This window comes from Neopsephotus bourkii, unplaced genomic scaffold, assembly GCF_033783945.1.
Source record: "Neopsephotus bourkii isolate Nb327-2 ecotype Australia unplaced genomic scaffold, CSIRO-AGI_Nbou_v1 NB_1825, whole genome shotgun sequence".
Classification (NCBI taxonomy): domain Eukaryota; kingdom Metazoa; phylum Chordata; class Aves; order Psittaciformes; family Psittacidae; genus Neopsephotus; species Neopsephotus bourkii.
In genome coordinates this window covers 937,795-953,892 of record NW_026902298.1, presented here as the reverse complement: position 1 = coordinate 953,892, position 16,098 = coordinate 937,795, and the positions used below count along the sequence as shown (strand labels likewise).

General features: G+C 43.8%; 1 protein-coding gene across 12 annotated transcripts in view; it reads left to right on the top strand.

Annotated features, from left to right (window-relative positions):
• The window catches only part of TENM4 (teneurin transmembrane protein 4), a 755,206-nt gene that overhangs the window by 132,481 nt on the left and 606,627 nt on the right, over positions 1–16,098 (top strand). For 6 of the 12 annotated variants that reach the window (XM_061343278.1, XM_061343276.1, XM_061343277.1 and 3 more), the window contains exon 1: positions 12,923–13,319. The gene's annotated coding sequence lies outside the window, so the exon portion shown is untranslated. Of the gene's footprint in view, positions 1–5,536; positions 5,698–12,921; positions 13,320–16,098 lie in introns of those variants that run through there. The other 6 variants (XM_061343271.1, XM_061343279.1, XM_061343275.1 and 3 more) reach the window with 3 other exon arrangements.

Below are 16,098 nucleotides of genomic sequence, written 5' to 3'. Positions count from 1 at the left end.
CAGAGAAAATAAACCAAATGTCTATACCGGAGGCTTCTTCATTTCCTATGCAGAGATCAACTTGAAGGCAGGCTTTTCACGGCACCTTTCTATGCCAAGAAGGGGCTGGCAATGGCTTATTTACCTACTTACCTGTCCTTGAGCTGTGTGGTTTTTAGTTGAATAAATTAAATGGGCTGTGTCGAGTGATGCTTTGGGCCTTTTGAGTCTGGATTTAATTCTCAAAAGAGTTTTTGCTTAAAACCTGCTTTTCAAGTTTTCAAGCAACTATCGGCAGTCTGCAGGATGCAGTTCTCTTAAAGGACCTTGGTGCCTGTGGGTAAGAAAAATCATCATCCTGTCTGGCTACGTTGCTGCTTTTAGTTTTCCTATGTATTTATGATAGACTGAAAGTGGAACGAGGGCTTGCTAATACAAGGAAACTTGTCTTTTTCTGTTAAATTTCTTTACTTGTTTGCTCTGTGTGACGATGGGACCAGATTTTCAGCTGCTGGGAGTTGCTTTAAACCCACTACTAGCAGATATGTTTATTTTTTAATGCTGTAATAGCACTTTTAATATTCCTGAGTGGATACACTTATTTGCTTTGCTTTGAGTAACCAGTTCTGACTTGCAGGACATTAGTGGTAAATACTTGAAAAACTTTTCTAGTCAGGAACTTTGATTTTAGTATCTAAAGCAGAAGGAAATCTCAATATCTGTTTTTTGGCAATGGGGGGTGTTTGGAATTTGTTTTCCAGGATCTTAGCAGCAACAAAATTTCAGGGGCCAAATGTTCATTTGTGTAAGTTGAATTATCTCTGAGGCAAGGAATTCTGTGGTCCATCAGAAGAGCTGGCTGTTTTTATGGACATGCAGTGATTCTTTTCCCCTCGGGTGCCTTGGAGAAGAAACAAAAAACTGTGTGAAAGAGAAAAACATGTCCTAAAAATATGCACCAGAAGATGCCTTTTCTCTGTAATACACTGCAGAAAGTTCTAGAGATGTAGAGCCAAGCATACTCAAGCAAAACATGTATTAAATCTGACAAGTCACTATATAGTGAACTGATTTTTTCCTGTGGTTTCTGTAGTCTAGTGTTGTTTGTTTTTTTCTCTATGCCATGAATGATCACTGTATTCAAGCATATTGTGTTTTTACATATGCACATACGTTTGGTAGGGGGAGAGAGGAAAGCATAAAGATCTTAGAGAGCAAAAAAAACAGAGGTCCCTTTCATTGCTGCAGTTGTCATGCATTCATCAGGAGCAGGATGCAATAGATGCTGTCAGAGCTCTCAGTGATGCTCACGACAGAAGTACAGTAAAATATGCAAGCTCGGGCCCTGCTTCGGAAGTGTTGGCTCACTATTTACTACTGTGAGTAGCTAGAGCTCATCGTACACCATGCTGGGCTCTGAAGTGACTGCAAAATAGTCCCTGGGTAGAGATCTGCATGCTTCATCCCAAGTAAACTCTGGATAGTTCTTCTGTAGGCAAAAGGTTTTTCCAGATCTGCTCTGATGCACCTGAAATGAGAATTTGGACCTAAATAGAATAGTTACTATAAATATTATTATTAGCACTGCTATTATCTCTATGTAAACAAAATACCACATACCATGACGAAACTGCTGCTTTTATCTCTCTTTGTAATGCCCCAAATCCTGTAATCTAATTGTTACACATCCTTGCTCAAAAGAAAGGCTCAAATATTAGCTTAAGGTTGTAATAGCAATTAGCACTGCAGAAGCTTAAGCTGTCTGTGTAGATCACAGGGTTTGCTTACCACATATTTTATCAGTAGGTTAACTCGGGCACTTTATCATCTAATACTAGAAATCCTGAATTCAGCTGATTTTTTAGGTGTCTGTCCTGAATGGCTGTGCTTCATCTTTTATGGTATGTGTGAGCGTGCATTACATACAGAAGGACATGTAAAGGGTAAGGAAGGGGAGAAAATAGGGGGTGGAACCTTGTGTTCTAGGAGTGAAAGGTACTAAATGATGCCAAAATGTGTTTGAAAGAGGAGTGGTGGTGGGATCTGCTTAACCGATGGTAGAACTCAGGCAGAAGTATGTTTTCATTCCCCTCTGTTGGTCCATGGGTAGTAATTCACTCCTGAATGTAGAGGTAAGCAGGGCAGCTCCACTCCCACTTATGCATCCCGGTTTCCCAGGGAAATTCCCACACCAGAGGTTTGGAAACGGAATGCTCTGACTTTGACACTGTGGCAAATTTACTGCATGCCTTTACTAAGAGGATTTTAAATTGAACTTTTGAAGCCTAATCCAGTTTGTCTTCTGGTGCCTCTGTTTGTTTGGAGAGGGAATAATAAGTTTCCTTCTGTAGGTTGCTCTCTGCTTGTGTCCTGCTTTTCTGCTTTTCCTTAAGCTTTCCCTATTGGTAAGCATCTGAAACAAGGTATAGGAGTAGGAGGACTTTTACATTTAACTAGGTTGATTGTTCTTAGGCTCTGAAGAGAAAAGAGAAGGAAAGTCCTTATTACAGAAGCTAACTCCAACCCAGAAGTTACAACAACTAAGTCTCTCCATTAGCAATTTAAATCACAGACCCCTCCCCACCAAAATCATACACTCCTTCCTTCCTTTGCTTCTCCACTTCAGTTACACGGTATTCTGTATGACCTCAGCCCTCAACATGGCCTTCATTTCCATTTTTTTGTCTACCCTTGCTCATACATCATAGAATCATAGAATAGTTAGGGTTGGAAAGGACCTTAAGATCATCCAGTTCAAACCCCCCTGCCATGGGCAGGGACACCTCACACTAAACCATGGCACCCAAGGCTCTGTCCAACCTGGCCTTGAACACCACCAGGGATGGAGCATTCACAGCTTCCCTGGGCAACCCATTCCAGTGCCTCATCACCCTTACAGTAAAGAACTTCTTCCTTATATCTAACCTGAACTTCCCCTGTTTCATTTTTAACCTGTTACCCCTTGTCCTATTGATACAGTCCCTGATGAAGAGTCCCTCTCCAGCATCCTTGTAGGCCCCCTTCAGACACTGGAAGCTGTTCTGAGGTCTCCACGCAGCTTCTCTTCTCCAGGCTGAACAGCCCCAACTTTCTCAGCCTATCTTCATACAGGAGGCGCTCCGGTCCCCTGATCATCCTCGTGGCCTCCTCTGGATTTGCTTCAACAGCTCCATGTCTTTCTTATGCTGAGGACACCAGAACTGCACACAGTGCTGCAAGTAAAATCTCACGAGGGCAGAGTAAAAAAGGCAGGATCACCTCCTTAATACTCCCTCTAGAAAGGTCCCCTCTCCTCTCCTGGCCAGCTGCATTGTGTGCAGATCCAAGAAGTCCCTAACAGGTAGCTGAGCTGGCCAGTTTGCATGTGCTGACTGGCCAGCTGGCAGCCCAAGCAATGCAATTAGCTAACGAGCTTACACCACCGCCTCTCACTCAACCGAGCTGTGCTTTGTCGTTGTCTCCCACGCCACTGACTCCTATAAAACATGTGGGATATTTATAGCTTTTAAGCTTTCACCCCTCTAGAGAACAGGGTGAAATTAGCCACCAGGTTCTGAGTATATTGCTGGGTGCAGGATTGACAGATGGGGAGCCAGATGGACAGACAGCGCTCCTATAAAAGCTTTATTTCCTCAGGAAAAGAGGCTGTTGGGTCTCAGTACTACTAGGATAGAGTTATAGGGTGGTGTGGATTATGACCCTCATTAACAGATGTCATGTGTCAGGCACTTCTGCAAAGAGATGTAGAGGAAAAGTAAGTGAAGTGCCTCATTTTGTTTTGAAGGTGTGAGTTTAAGTCCTGTTCTGTCTTTGGCAGATTCACAGCAAACTGTGCTAGCTACTCATTTAAAAGGGAAAAGGAAAAGAAGGCAGATTTGTCACTAGCTCCATTACTCCTTTGTATATTGTCATTTGAAAGCATTCTTGTGGCTTTTCTTAATCCAAACCAATAGGCTCATGAAAGCTTTTTCTGATGGTTTTCCTTACCCAGCCCAACAGGATAAATTAAATAGCATATTAAGACTGTAGTCCCACATCTTGCAAATGACTGAGCTTGTCCTCTGACCCACTTGCACTCTGAGAATGGCTGGGTCAGGGATGATCAAGCCTAACAGGCATCGTAGCCTATATCTGGGGATTTCAAACAAAAAAAAAAAGACCTTTTTTAAAAGCTACTGACTACTGAAAATTGAACTCACCACTTGAACATCACTTTCTAAAGCTGTAGTCACTAGATATGAAAATGCTACAGCAGAAATCCAACCTCTGCAACCCCTCACTGGGGTTCAGTAGTAACGGTCTAGTTTTTGGACTGTTTGGTCCCTGTTAGGCTCATGATTGAGTTAAAGTCTATAGGAACAAGCACTTATACAGCCTCTTAGATGCAGATGATATATTTTATAGAATCATAGAATAGTTAGGGTTGGAAAGGATCTTAAGATCATCTAGTTCCAATCCCCCTGCCATGGCCAGGGGCACTTTTATGACATCGCTCCTCTGCAGCATCCTAGGACATGTGGGGAGTGTAGAGGAAGAGAAAGGTGAAATACCATAGCTGGGATAATTATCACGTGCAGAGTTGATATGAGAGCAAAACCTGCCTCCAGTGGTTATCAGATTTCCCCCAGGAAAGCAAGTGTAACTTTTGGTTGAGCCCAAATTCCTGCTTCAGGTGTTGATCAGCAAGAATACTTCGAGTTGTCCTCACCGCTGTGTTCATCTGAAGGCTGGAAGCTTGTCTGTAGGTGCTGACTGTAGTGTGGGGCAGCCTGAAATGGAGAAAGTAAAAAAAAGTTACAGAAAGTAACGTCATTACCTGCATTTCTGACTGAAATGGTGTTACTCAATTTTGTTTTAACTTGTAGGATATCTATGAAAGCATCTCATGCTTTTGATGCCATGCATAAAGTCACCAGAGCTAAGGGTCTCCAATACTATAAAATAAGCACTGCTGGAGCACTTCAGAACAACTTTCACTCCTCATTTTCCAGTAATCCGTTGTGCCTTCAGTACAGAAAGCTTTGTAATCATTCCCTCTTCCTTCACTGCAGAAGTTTCTCTTAGAAAAAAAAACCCATCAGGTCCAATCTTCAGAAATATTCACTGACTTGTAAGGGATGTTCTCATGTCTCTGAGTTCCAGGTTACTGTAGAAAATTTACTTACGGAGCATGGCAATCCAAATAATCTTATTTTTGTCTGAAAGTACATAAAGGTCGTATCAAAATCTCATTGGAGCTCCATCCTAGGAAAAAAAGAAGTTGCTTGCTTATGAAATTCTGTTATAAATGAATTTTGCATCTGGTCCTGCAAATGTACATGCCTGTTTCTTTGTGACCCCTTGCAATGAATAAAGGCAAGAGATGTGAGTAGAGATGTGCAGGATTAAATCTGTTGCTTTCATTTCTTTTCTTTTTTTTTTTCCCTATGGCATTTTAATGATAAAAGACCAATTTCTGCCCTTGCTTAACCTCTAGCAACCCCACTGATTTCCTTGTTCATTCCAGATTGTAATGAATGACTTTACACACTGGAGCCCTTTTGTTCTTTCTCTTCCAGATTGAGTGTCTCAGCCCAGACAATGGGCTCCTGCCCACAGGAGTATAAGACTGGGATCAAAACACTGACTTTAGCAGACATGCTCCATCACTACTGAGAGCTGAAGCTGGTCTCTGATATACAAACTTTAATGGAGCATCAGCCCGGGAAGAACATGCAAGTAAGCACCATTTTTAACTCCTTAGCATAGTTTGTGTTTGTATCAGCCCTGACTCATGGTTTATATACATAGGGTATGTATTAAATATCGCTGTACTTGCACTACATGTATCTATTTGAGATAATTATGGCTATTGTAATACTGGTGGGACTCAGTCTGTAATGCATTTATCCTCACAACATCTGATAAAGTGAGGAAGTGTTTTTATCTGTATATTATACAGAGGAAACCGAAGCCTAGATAATTTTTTGCCACACCAGGGAACTGAACCTGGGTTTTCCGTGTTGAAAGCTAGCACTCAGACTGTTGGTCTGTCTTGATTTAAGCAATACAAATAGGCACAAAGAATAGCGCTCTTTGTAAATTGGGGGTACTGAACTACTTGTTCGTGATACAGCAGACATGATAAATTGCTTACTCTTAAATAAAGTGTTTGGGAATTCTCACGTAGCTACGGAGAGGCCACGCTGTTATTAATGATGCACAAGGCATATATTTCAGTTCATTCTTCCATATCCATATTGACTCTAAAGTGCAAATAATAATACAAACTAGATTTTGCCAGTAAACTAACACAATTTATCTGGAGGACAGAGCAGAAAGCAGAAGCAGAGCCTGCTTGCTCCCTGTTCTCGGATGGTGGCATGTTTGCTGATGGATGCAGACCAAGCAGGGGACAGAGGAAGTGTTGGTGCTATTTACTTGTCTGGTGAGGGATAGGCTATTGGTTGAGCCCTGGAGATTAACTAGGGATGAAAATGTGTATCAGAGCCAGCAATAGTGCTCAGATTTGCTGTGTGGCACCACAAGTTCACCTTTTCCCTCTGTAATCATACAATAATGTGCTTACTTTGCCATCTCAAAGGTCAGTTGGTTCAATGCATGGAAAGAAATGCCTGAAGTGAAGGTGCTGGGGAAGTGGGGGCTTTATTCTGCTGTCACAGAGGTAATGCTTTAAAGGGGAAAAGAGATGTCTCCAGTTCAGAACTGTTCTTTACTAAGACCAGGACTGTCTATGAGTGGGACAACTGGTTTTACATTTCCCAAGAGCATCTAGCACATGAATGGGACTGTTAATTTTGCTATTGCATTGGCATAAATCTAGAGTGAATCATTTAAAGTTAGCCAAGATAGGTGGCCTTATCAGAGAGTAAGGAAATGCTACACAGTTGTCTATAACAGCAGATTTCATCAGAAAAGGTCTCCTTCACAATGAGATTATGGCTTGAATGTGAGTGCAGATTGGCCTTCCAAGTTTTATTTGATTTCAAATATTGTTTGATACACTACAGTATGTCATTGCACTTTAACAGCAATTCCCATTCACCCATGGGTGAACCTAAACAGGTTCTTATTTGCCTATTACCTTGGTAGGCAGGTTTCTATATCAAATCCTGAACATTTCATTATTAATAAAAGTATGAAAGTCATCTATTCCATCCATTTTGTACAGTGAGGTGAGCAAAACTGGGTATGAAATCACTGTGTAGTAATGGAGTAATTATTTGTTGGAGGTTCTTCTAATATGCTTATGGTCAATTGCATTGAAGATGTATTATATTACAGTTGTTCGTGGCTGTTTTATCATGTACTGTGGCTTAAGAAATATTCTATCCTATCTCCTGGATTAAAAAACCCAAATGCCTTAGATTTTTGAGGGGAAAATCCATCCATGAAAAGGTGCAATCTGATCCTCTGAACAATTTATACTCTTCTGGATATGATCTGAACCTTCTTCATGAAGATCTTCCTACTTCATAAGACATCAGTGGAATTTCCTGAGACAAAAGAGTCATTTTACTTCATTAGAATGAATGAAACAATACCTCATTTGAAGTTGGCAGCACATGGTGTATGCAGCACGTTTACACAATACCAGAGCACTTGCTTGAAGAACAACTGTTTTCTATGAAAGCAGTCTCCTGGAATGTTTTCCTTAGTTTAAAAAAACAAAAGGACACCTTTGCAGAGTTAAAATATAAATAATGGATAGGGAAAAAAAGACAATAATAGGCTGAGGGAAAGGAGAATAGAGACCTATGCACTTACAGGACCTTCCACTTAATTGCCTATAAATAATCATCTTGTACATATTACCCACCACAGAGCATGGTCTCTGACAGGGCTCTAAGCCTGGATATCAGCTGCAGAGCTCAGCTGCTGTTTGCAAATGGTCTTAACTGTGCTCTTGATTTTTCTGTGCTTACTGTATATAGTTTTGTTTTACTGGCACTGTACTGTAAGCATATTCCGCACTATGCAAATAGAAGAGCTGAGAAGCATATGGGCCGAATCCTGCAACACTCGCTCAGGCAAATGTCCAATCCACTTGATGGGAACTTTTCCTGAGTAAGCAGGAGGAGCAGATTCAGCTCCATCGTATGCCTCTGCTGGTTTCTCAGGTATGACAACAGGCACTGGTACTTTGCAAACAAGGAAAGGGAGGGTATAAGAGCCACTACTGTGGGTAGGTGTTCAGTTCTGTCCTCCTTAAGCCCTGAAAGCCACTGAGATGCTAAAAAAGGCACAGTCAAAATAGAATGATCCTCTCCAGCCTTTAGCGTCCTGCTGAAAATCAGATAAAAAAAGGAAGGACCCTTATGCATGATAACACTTTTCCGTCCCCACTCTGGAGCTCACCTGATGGTACCAGCAGTGGACATCTCTGAGTCAGGGCAGGCTGATTTAAGATGTAGGCATCCTTGGAAAGGGGAAGAAGAAGAGGGAAATCCTGTTCTTTATAGAAAGTCCCTGTGATTTCTGATCCACCATCCTGCTCAAGAGCTTTGGCAGAATGACATTAACATAACTCAGAGTGGAAACGTTAGGATTCAGATCTGCATCGGTCTTTGCCCTCCCACCCACCATTCAGGAATGAGGTTTCAGCCCTCAACTGTGCAGGTGGCTGAAAGCTCTGTCCCGTACAGATAATGTCTTTGTATTACATGGTCCACTCTAGAGTGACAAGGAACTTGTGATGGACTTCAGATCCCAGTCTTGTAAAAGTTCACACATCTGCTAAACTTTTCTAACTCCAGTTTTGTCTACACTGCCCACGACAGCCTAACATATATCAGAGAGGCTGGATTTATTCAATCTAGGTACCATGGGAACCAGTGCAGCACTGATACCATGGTACACACTTCAGTATGAGCCCAACAGGGACACTTGGGTTTACTAAAATTGTGCTGAAGACTGGGCTGTGTGTTTTCAGTGATAACATCATCCCTAATAGCTAGACTAACATTGGTACCCATAATCTTCCTTTGTCCTGTAGCCATATCCTTTCAACAGTGCCTGACGGAAATCTTAAGCTTCAGCCCTTGCTCACATGCCTCACCCTCATGGACCTTTAAACCAAAATGACCAATTCAAATAGAGGCTTAAAGGTCAAACACTCCAGACCTGGTTTTGCAAACCCTTTTGTACCTGGATTTTCCCCTTGTCTACAAAAAAAAAAAAAAAAAAAAAAGCAGCTATTTTCATCAGGAAATGCTGGCAAAAAGGGTTTAATTACAGAAATCATTTTGCTCCCTATGGAGAAAGCATGAAGAATGGCATATTTCCACATTTGAATTGCACATTCATCAAGAAAAGAGTGATTTCCCCTTAAGAATGTTCTGGAGGAGTAGAAAAGAGCATTGAACCCTGGGGTGTGTATTATTTTATAGTCTCTGAAAGGCAAATGGTTTCACTTCCATTGATTAAAATATATGAGTTTTTCCCTCTGGATTACTCTCCTGGAAGTAGGGGAAAAAAGAATCTCTTTAGCAGTGGCTGTCAACTACTGCAGCACCTCTTAGCAAAGGGCTTACCTAACCAACCAAAGGTACTTCTGCTGCTCAGCATCTTCAGCAAGGAACCTTTGACCACAGCAGATGTTGCTACTTTTTTTTTTGCTTGATGAATGGGGACTTTACGATAGGTGTTTTCATTGTTTGCTGGAGCAAATGTCAGCATGGAAACACAACCCGACATCAGGACTATTAAGTCCTAATTTGAGCAGCAGCTCCAGGACTTGCTCTCCTTGCTCTCCCTAGCGCACAAGGTCTAATAGGCTCATGCATTAGTCTTTTCAATCACCTGCTTGTTCCACAGATGTAGCTTCTATACAAATTCTGCAGAAACACTGTTTGGAAGAGAGTTTGACTTAATAGTCTCTGTTCACAAGGAGCATTTCAACCATGCAAAGCTGCAGTGGTGCAGGACACAGGCATGACATGGCAGGCTGGTGAACATTGACAATGTACGTCTGCATAATATGTGCTCTGAATTGGTATGCAGCATGCTTCTGCACCTGTAGTAATTCTCTGTGAATTGAAGTAGGGGGATTTTCCTAAGCAAAGTTGTTTGTTGTTTTGGGGTTTTTTTTGCCATTAAATTACTATTGTTCTTCTTTTTCTTTTCCTTATTCCAAGAGCATCATTGTCTAGTTCAGTTAACAGGGAAAGGCCAATTACACAAACAGTGCTGATCTGTTACACTTGGGTTTACCAACCGGAATTCAAAGAAACAGCATTCTCCTCCACACTTTGGGTTTGCTCATTTCCTTATAATAATGTTGCTGGAGTTTAAAAAACAAATACATAAATGGCTGAAGTGAGCAGGCGGATTGAATGGAAGCATTTCCAAACTGCAGGAAAGTGCCGCAAACAAGTAAGAGCACTAAGAACAAGAAAAAGCAGAAGTTATATGCAATTGGAAGTGAAGATGTTCCATTTCCTTTCTCAAATCAAATGCAAACGGCTCATGTGACTGATTTAGTATTGAACAAGAGAGGGAAAATTGCTTCTTGGCATTTAAATGGAAATGTTTCTTGTTCAGAAATTTTGGAAGCTTGCATACTGTATGATTTTTGAAAGGCTTATACAATTACCATTGAATTTGGATGAGGTCTATTCCTAACAATATATGTATTTCTCAATTAAACTTTGCCCTTCTAGAGACCTAAATTACCTTTGTCTAGAGTCTTAGATTCCTGATGTGGAATATATTCCAGAGGCAATAAGGCCAATGCAAATGTATTTCATTTTTAATATGTATGACTGCAAAAAACAAGTGAACAGCAGCAGCTATTTTGCAAAGCAGACCTTTATGTCGAGAGCTCTGCTGTTTAAGATTATGTTCTGATTTGCTGTGTGCCTTTTTAACCTGATATCTGAGTTTAGAATAAAACACAATCTTAGCTTTTGATTTCCCCAAAGCATTGAAATTTTGGGGAGGGAAATAAAGGCAGAACATAGCAAGCTTTCACCTGGCTGATTTAAAGGTATGGCACGAGGAGGACAACTCCCGTGTAGCTCAAAGTGCTGCACGAAGTACTGCAGTCTGTTATGCTCAGCACTCTTCTCTACAGCACAGTTTTAGGACCTTATCCAGTATTGCGCTGAGATTTGTGACGCCAACAGAAGCCATGGAGAGGTTGTTGCTGGAAAGTTCTGTAAAAATAAATTATGAGGAGGGTCTTGAAAGAGAAAAGGGGACTTATTTGGTGAATGAAAAAATAAGTGTAAATGACAAGAAGAGATGATAAACTTTGCAGGACTTGCCGAAGGTCAGGCAATGAAGCAGTAGCAGGGCCTAATCCTTACCAACACCACACCCCTTTCTGACTTCAGACCAAGCTGAACAGCAGCATTAAATAGCTCTGATTTCCTGTCACCACGGTTTAAAACAAAACAAACCCAAAACCTCACAAATATTTCAAAGGCTGCAACTGGTATCATTGATCTTCCTCCCAAACAAGAAGTAATGATAAATTATGCAACTGAAATCTTTCAGGCCCTCTTCCTGAGAATTTGATTTTAGTTCTTAAACAACACACTTATCAAATACACAATCAATAATAATAATAATAATAATAATGATAATAATAATAATGGGACCTCCTGTCACTGCTGTGGCTGATCCTTTCTAACCCCAAGAGCAGCACATTGTGCACGTTGCCTAGCTAGGGGTAAGGGAGGAGCAGAGTTTTCCTTCCCCTCCATATTACATATCCCCAAGAAGAGGGAGAGGCTCTTCCAAGCCAGGGTATGATGGTACCACCCGAGGCAGCTCTCCATCTTGTCGTGATTTCCATCGTTATCTCACTCCCATTCAAATGCTGATTCCAGTGTCCAATCTATTTCATCCCCATGCAGATTCCATGCCTATGGTCAACTCATACCCAAGCCCAACCCATGTCTATCACATATCCAAGCATATCCTCACTCCTCCTTATTCCCTTCTAATGCTTATGTCCAGACCCAGCCTATCTCATCCCTATGCCCATACCTACGTACAGGCCCATGTCACGCCCATGCCCATCCCTTCCCCACACCAAGTCCATGTCTACTTCCTTTCCATCCCATTCCCGTTCCTGTGCCCATGACTGTGTCCATCCCATCCCAATGCCTAGGCCATGCCCATCCCTTCCATATGACCTTCCCTTCTCTACATCGATTTTATGCTTTTCATATGCCCATTCTCTCTTCATATCCAAGCCATGCCCACACCATGCCCACCCCCTGCTCTTCCCCATATCTGTGTCATGCCCATGCCTATGTCCTCCACTGCCCCATGCCTATGCCATGGCTATGCAATGCTCATGCATGTCCTCCTGTCCCATGCCTGTGCTATAATCATACCCATGTCCGTGTCATACCCTTGTCTATGTCCTCCCATGGTTATGCTTATTGCCCCCTCCCATGTCCATGCCATGCCAATGCCTACATCCTCCTTGCCCCATGCCTCTGCCATGTCCATGCCCATACCCATGCCCACTTGCTCCCCAAGTCCATGTCATGCCCTTGTCTATGTTCTCCCCTGCCCCATGCCCATGCTCATCTCCTCCCCATATCCATGCCATGTCCATGCCTGTCCTCCCCTGCCCCATGCCCATCTCCTCCCCATATCCATGCCGTTTGCACGCCTATGTCTTTCCCTGTGCCATGCCCATGCCCATCTCCTGATCATATCCATGCCATGCCCGTGTCCATCCCCATTCCCATGTTCGTGCCCATTCCCTGCCATACCCATGCCTATGTCCTCCCCTGCCCCATGCCTGTGCCCATGCCCCTATTCCCTATTCCATACGCCCTCCCACCCAATGCCCATCCCCTCTGCACGCCATCCCCTTGCCCGGACCACCCCCGTGCGGTGCGGTGCGGTGCGGTGCGGTGCGGTGCGGAGCAGTGCGGAGCGGGGCGGTGCGGAGCAGCGGGGCCGCATGTGCGCCTGTCATTCCCAGCCCGGGAGCGCCGGCTCCTGCCGCCCATTCATGTAACCTGTGTGTGTCTCTCTTTCTCTCTGTGTGTAACAGAGAGAGGGAGAGAGCGAGCGAGGCAAGGAGAAGGAGGAGGAGGAGGGGGGGGAAAGCTTTAAATAAAGCCTTTGGATTGCAGCTGCTTATTTTGGGCAGTCCTACCAGGGACGATTCCTGCCAGGAAAGAAGCTGGACCCGGTCCGTTTAATTTTTTATTGTTATTATTATTATTAATTTCATTTGGGTTTTTTATTGCTGGGGGTGGCCGCGGCTCATCGCCGAGCTGAGATGAGCTCCGCTGCCTGCCTGTAGTTGCCCACTTTGGGATCGCTGGACACATAAGTGGCATTTCGGTGCGGGGAAGCCTGCAGACATGGTAAGCTTTGCTTTTTTGCTCTGAAAAAGTGCGTTTGTGCGATCGCCTCCCTTTAGTTTTCCCTTCCCCCCCTTTCCCTCTTCCCACCAAACAGACGGGCACACGGGCTGGGGAGAAGCTCCCTGAATCGCTGGGTTTTTCCCTCCCCACCATCCCTTTGCTTTCCTCTCCTCGCATCCCAGCCCTTGCTGCTCCCTCCGCCACACAGTTCGCAGCAATTCCGCAGGAGGCAAAGATGCTGCTGGAGGCTCCTGCCTGGGGCGGTGGGGACCAGGCACCCTTCAGACTGACAAGCCCTTGCTCCGGGGTGTGTTTGGGGTGGCTGCTCCCATCCAAATCCTTCCCTCCGCACCCGGGGCTGTGCAGAGGGGAAAGGCAGCAGTGCAGATTCGGTGGCACTGGAGCAAGGATGCAGCTTTAAGATCAGTCGGTGTTATTTATGTAATAGTAAAAGCAAGGGGGGGGGGGGGGGGGGAGAGGGGAATAATAATAATAATGATAAACCAAGAAGTGCCTCTGTATTCCTTATACGCATAAGGCTCCTTTTGCTCCGTCTGACACCCCCCCCCCGACGCCCCGTCCCCATGTCCTGCTGCAGGGTGGTGCGTGGTGGGAGTGTGTGTGTGTGTATGTTTACATTTGGATCTGCGATAGGGACGGGGATGTGGGGAAGGGGTCTCCCATTTTCCACACGAGAGGGTGGGTTTGCCTCCAAGAAAACATAAGCAAAAATGCGCTTGGCTGCAACTTGAGTGGCAATTGGGTTTCTTAGGCATTAAATGTTAAAGCCCTGCTTCCACCCGTGCCCTGCCCATGTTAAAAGCTCTCCCCCAAAACAGTGTAGGAAATTAGTGGAGGAAAGATGCTGGAGCGCCTGGGAGAAATGCAGTGGTTCAGACTTCTGCTTGTTTTCTCAGCAATTTGCATTTCCAAATCCAAATTTGGGGCTGTTGAACGTAAAAACAGGCTCTAGCAAAGGGCATTTATTTCTTAGTAGCTGTTTTGATTTAGAGCAATAGATATGTATATAAAATTGGTCTAGAGTATCTGAAATATTTTGCTTTGAAGTAAGTAGTAGTTGAGGAATGCCAAATCTTTAAAATATAATAATTAAAACCCCCTTTTTAAAGTATTCATGAGGCACTGTGTATTTACTCTTTCTTACCATGGCCATGCTTAGAGATGTGCAATGGTTACAACCGTGTGAGCACATGATATAGAAAAAAAACCCAACCCCAAAACCATATTTATGATGGGATCCACAGCCTGAAAAGCATTTTTCATACAGCCAAAACAGAACTAGAGCAATACTGAGTAGATAGACAAGACCTTTCTGCCCCTTGGATGCATTTGTTCATGGCTCTTAGAGGAAAGTTCAGTTCTATATGATTAAAACAAAAACCCCAAATACCAAAACCCTGCATCAGACTATCAGATAATCTCCCCCCCCATCTTCTTCCTTCCTCTTCTCTTAACTTTCTTAAGGGAAGTCTTGAGTTTATAGCAGCGTTTCTTTTACTTTTTGTTTTCCCCATAAAAGTCCTTTTTGAAGGGAGGGACTCTTCAAATGAGAGCAAAGCTTTGAAGTTGGAAGTTGCCCCTGCACTTCTTATAGGTAAACTTACGCTGTAGCCTGGAGGGTTGTCACCGTGCTGCTCCCTGCTTTGGGGCATGGGAAGTGGGCAGGAGAGCACAGCAGATCCCTGTCTATCCCAACCCTTTTTCTCCCTGCTTCACTGACCCTAATAAAACTGATTACTAGTAGAGTGGCCCCTCCCCTCCTATGGAAAGTGCTCTGCTCCCAACATGTGCACCATATGTGCCTGCACTACCCAAGGTTTACCACCTATATACTATGCCAACCGCTCTCTGGGTCCAGCTTGGCCAGAGTATCGTCCATCACAAACCCCAGCATCTCCTGGTTTACTGGGAAAAGCTGGGGCTGAGCCAGTGATTTGTATTTAATTTGTTCCATTGGCCTCTTCAGAGCCAGGTGCCTCCCACTTAATGTCTCAGCCTGTAGCACTTTTATAGGCTTTGGTGGAAAAAAACAAGGAGCATGTATATATATATGTATATTTAGCAGGGGGTGTGTGTGGTGGGAGCCATAAAGGCAGGAAGATGCATCTCTTGCACTGGTTTGCAGTGAGACGAGCCTTCAAAAGCAGCTTGCTTGGCTCTGCCTGTGTGACAAGGCTGTAGGAATTTGCTGCTTTGTGGCTATTGCGAGCTGCCCTTTCCTGCTATATTCCCAGCTCCCAGCTTATGCCATGGTGCTGGATCAGTCCTTGCTGGTGCAGGCTTGTTTGTGGCCATGACTGTTGCCTGCTGCCATGATCCCTTTTGAATGTGACTCTCAAGTTAGTGCATGGGCAAGGGAAATTAGGGTCTGTGTAGGTTTCCAGCAGGTTTGGGGATGGAGAAGGGAGCATGAGGTCATGGTGTGTGTTCAGGCATGGGAAAATGCTACCTGGTTGTGCATCCCCCTGAGATGCTCTGCACTGGACCATGCTAGGAAGGGGGCTGTACCCCGAAGCTGGGGTAGGGACAAGACAGGAGGTGCCTTTGCAGACAATCTGCTTCAGTTTTTCACCTATTTCCCCCCAAAAAAATAACAAAATTGGGGATTACTGCCACTGCACTGAGTTGTGTTATATCCCTTCAGGGACTCCTGCCTCTGTGCTTCACCTCCCTTCCTGTACATATGTGCATCTGTATGTGCACATCTTTACAAGCAGGGATTTTCAATTTATCTGTCATTTATGTCTATGATCAGAAG